Raw genomic sequence first — 4,619 nt, 5'->3', positions numbered from 1 at the left:
GCTCTTCATGTTATTTACCAGCTTTTTTTTTACTTTTAAGTATTTGCAAATTATACATTCTCTACTGTGGGTATTACTTTACTCTTACAGCATCATTATAATGCTTAACTGTGGAAAGTTAGATAATTGTCTTTATTCCTTCCAAAGGGAGATTATAATATATGCTCTCAAAATTATTCTGACATTCTGCCTAGATTTTTACTTTTTAGGTCTCTGTCTAGGACTTTTAAATAAATTTCTCTGTTCTTGGATTAAGCAAGTGGTTTAAATTAATTGTTCCCAAACCCAACTGCATATCAGAATCTCCCAGGAATCTTCTCCAAAAATACAGATTCATAGGCTCCCTCCCAGCAATTTTGATTCTGTATTAAACTTTTAAGAAGGCTACTTCAGGGACTTCAATAATCATTTGAGGACTCACTCAATCAGGTAATATAGTAGTATTTTACAGAGCAGCTGTAATCTCGAAGGAAGGGGTCTTTGTGTCTCTGACACCTGACCGCTCCCTCTGCACCTCTCTTCTCATGGTCCTGATCCCCGCCACACACACTGCCTCCTCAGTCTCCTTGTTTGTTTTCTCTTTGTCTCCCTTCCCTTAAATGTCAGTATTCACCAAGATTCTGCTCTAGGCTCTCTAATCCACATGTATGGCTTCATTTAGTGCCTTTTGCCCACAGTTCCAAAATCTATATCTAGCTTAGAACTCTCAAACTCTAGATTTCTATACCCAAAAACCTACTTTGGTGTCTCATATCTCTGAATTATTATGTCTAAAAAACTCTTCATTCTTGCCTACCCCTCCGTAAATTATTTTACAAATCCCCACGGTGATCATGGTAATTGGCCAAGTTTGGAAATCACTTCCTTAATCCATTTACTTCCTTCTCAGAACAGAGTTCTCTATCTACAGTGGACTAAACTTAATTAAAAAGAAAAATCTAAGTGCAACATGAGCATAATTTTGCAGGTATTTTCTACAGTCATCCTTAAAAACTTGAGTTGCCCAAGTGACGTCTTTGGAAGTCTGCATCCTCTCCACTCCCATTGCCTCTACACCCTCATATTAATGTACATCCTCATACCCTTTATTTCTTCCATGGATCACTGCATTGTCTTCCTGACTAATCTTCCAGCCTGCACGGTATTCCTCTCCAATCTGTCTGTCATTGTCTCCAGGATGATTTTTTAAGAAATCAAATCTAATAGTGTCATTCCCTTACTCAGAATCTTTTATGGCTTCCTATTGCCTTCAGGATAAAAATGCAAGTTCCTTATAATATCATATGAACCTCTTGATGTTATGGCTTCTTCTCCAGCATCAACTCTGATCATTAAACTATACTCTAGCTGTGCTCAACCATTTAAAGTTCCCCCAAAATACCATGTTTTCTTTCATCTTGGCCTCCATTTATTCGATCATTCATTCATTCAACAAATATTTTTTGAGCACTGCTATACGTTAGCACTGCCCTAGGTACTGAACATTCAACAGTGGACATAACACTTAAGTCTGTTCCTTTGTTGAGCTTACATTCTTGTGAAGCAAAACAGATACTAAACAAGTAACTGGAATTATTTAGATTGTGGTAAATGCTATAGAGGAAATCAAGTAGGAAGATGAGATAGCAACTGGGGCAGGGTGAGGACTGGAAGAGAATCTCCTTTAGATAGAGTGGGGACATCTCTGTAGAGGTGATATCTGAGCCAAAATCTGGATGAAGAGAGGTCAACCATGTCGAGAGCTGGGATTTGACGTGGGAATAACAAACACAATGTCTCTGAGAAGAGAAAGAAAAAAAAGCCCAGAAAGGAAGCCAGAGGAGGCTGAAGTAACGTGAACAAGGGGAAGAGTGTTATGAAATGAGGTTGGGGAGGCCGGGACCCGATCAGGTACAGCCTTAAAATTTTTTTTTGTTTAATTTTAAGGATTGAGGGGAAATAAGAGTGACTACTCAAGGATACAAGGTTTCTTTTTGGGGTAATAAAATGTTCTGAAATTGATTGTGGTAATGATTGGACAACTCTAAATATACTAAAAACCATTGAATTGTACACTTTGTTTTAAATATTTTATTGAGGTCACATTGGTTTATAACATGTAAGTTTCAGGTGTACATTATTATTTTTTGGCTTCTGTACAGACTGCCATCATGTTCACCACCAAGTCTAGTTTCCATCCGTCACCATACATGTGTGCCCCTTTGCCCTTTCTGTCTTCCCCGCTGGTAGTCACCAATCTGTTCTCTGTATCTATGTGTTTGTTTGTCTGTCTTCCACATATGAGTGTATGCTTTAAATGGGTGGATGTATGGTATGTAAATTAAATTTTAATGAAGCTGTTAGATAGAAATTAAGTAGCCACATTTGGCTATTGCCTATCATATTGTAGAGCACAGCTCTCTATCCTCTTCCTGGTTATCTCAACAATTTTAACAACGACTCACGTCTCCAGCAAGACATTTCAACTGAGCCCCAGATTTATAATATGAAACTGCTACAGAATATTTTCATCTAGATATCTCACAAACATCTCAAAAAATCAGTCTGAGACCAAATACTTCACCAAACCTGTTTTCTCTCCTGTCTTCCCTTCTTAGATGATGACGTCACCATCCAGTTAGTCATCCAATCTGAAATGTATTAATAGACCTAGACATACCTCCTTCTCTCTCACCATCCCCTCCCCCAGCATCTCGTCAGTCACCGTGGATTCTCCCTCCCAAATAGGTCTGAAACTTTGCTCTATTTTCAATTCACTAGCTTAGGTTAGGCCTTCATCTTCTATCTTCTCTTGTATGGGCCGTTGTAACAACATCTTAACTGATCTCTCTACCACCAGTTCTGCCACTCCAATCCACCTGCTTTGCTATTGTCAAAGTGATCCTAATAAAATGCAATCCTTATTTATTTATTTATTTACTTTTCTTCTTCCCGAAGCCCCCCAGTACATAGTTGTATATTCCAGTTGTAGGTCCTTCTAGTTCTGCCATGTGGAATGCTGCCTCAGCGTGGCCTGATGAGCAATGCTAGGTCGCACCCAGGATCGGAACTGGTGAAATCCTGGGCCAGCGAAGCCGAACACATGAACTTAACCACTCGGCCACCAGGCTGGCCCTAAAATGGAGTCCTAAGCCTATCTCTCACTGCTGCTTAAAACTCTTCACTGACTTCTTATCACAGGATAAAATCTAACTCCTCAGCATGACAGAGAACTCTTCATTTTGGTCTCTGCCTACCTTCCAGCCTTTCAGTCTCTCATCGCCCAAATATTTTATATTCTAGTAATGATGAACTGGTCAGAATTTTCCAAATACAGGCAGCTTTATGACCCCAGGCTTTAGCTCCTCTTCTTCCTTTGACTTCTTTTTTCTATCCCCTAGATATTGCCGTCTCTGATTGGAAGCTTTCCTTTACTATTCTCTCTTTCCTCCTCCACTCACCATGGATAATCATTTTCCATCTTCAGAGCTACCTTTGTACTTTGTGCAAACTTTTATTCATTTATGTATTATTTTTACTCTCATTTCCAAAATGTTTTTCAGATGAACTTGTTTCTAGTGCTGCATCTATCCCACTGTATAGCAATTTTTATTTGTCTCTTTCCCCTACAAGACTAGGCTCCTTGAAGCAGGGACTGTTTTTCATCTCTGTATTTCCTGTTTATGTACATAACAAGGAAGGTTTAATATGTTGTCTAAATCTCGGTAGAGGCTGATTTTTTTTAATCTTGATTTTTTTAAAAAACCCTGTTAACCTAAAAATAGAAGCAATTGTCCTTAACTGGATAATGAGTATCTGTAAGAAACCAGCAGCAAATGTTATTCTTGACAGTGAAACAGCGACATTCCCACTGACGTCAGGAATAAGACAAATATTCTCTTGTTCAACATTGTCATTGCTCCTGTTCAACATTATTCTGGAAGTCCTGGACAATGAAAGGGATAAGATATGTGAGATACAGATATTGGGTAGAAAGAATAAAAGTCTTTAAAAAATCCAACATAACTGAAAAAACTATTGGAACTAATAAAAGCATCCAACAAGACAGTGACTCTAAGACCTAAGACTCTTACTGCTAGATGTCTTGCTTCCCTGAAAGCAGTTTTCTATTTGTGTAGCACAGCTCTATCCTCTTTTTGTCCTTTTATTGATGACATCCATTTCCTTGATGATTCCACGCTTCTCAAAATCAACAATGATATGTATCTGGGACTGGGGAGAAGAATGAAATTGCAAAACTGCAAACAAATGGAAAGGTTATCATTACTTCCTAGCACTAATCTCTGACCTCCCCAGTAAACAGTCCCACACTCTTCTGAACTCTTTTTTTAAAAATCTGTCTATTTTTTATTTTTTGGTGAGGAAGGTTGGCCCTAAAATAACATCTATTGCCAATCCTCCTCCATTTTGTATGTGGGACACCTGCCACAGCCTGGCTTGATGAGCAGTGCGTAGGTCCATGCCCAGGATCCAAACCAAAGACCCTGGGCCGCCAAAATGGAATGCATGAAGTTAACTGTGCCGCCAGGCCGGCCCTCTTCTGAACTCTTAGAGCATTATGGACTCAACCAGTCATTGGGCCCTTGGAATGTTCTTCTTTGTATTGCAATCTTTTCAGA

The sequence above is a fragment of the Equus caballus genome, chromosome 30 (genome assembly GCF_041296265.1).
Source record: "Equus caballus isolate H_3958 breed thoroughbred chromosome 30, TB-T2T, whole genome shotgun sequence".
NCBI classification, from domain to species: domain Eukaryota; kingdom Metazoa; phylum Chordata; class Mammalia; order Perissodactyla; family Equidae; genus Equus; species Equus caballus.
Note: the sequence above shows the minus strand (reverse complement) of the source record.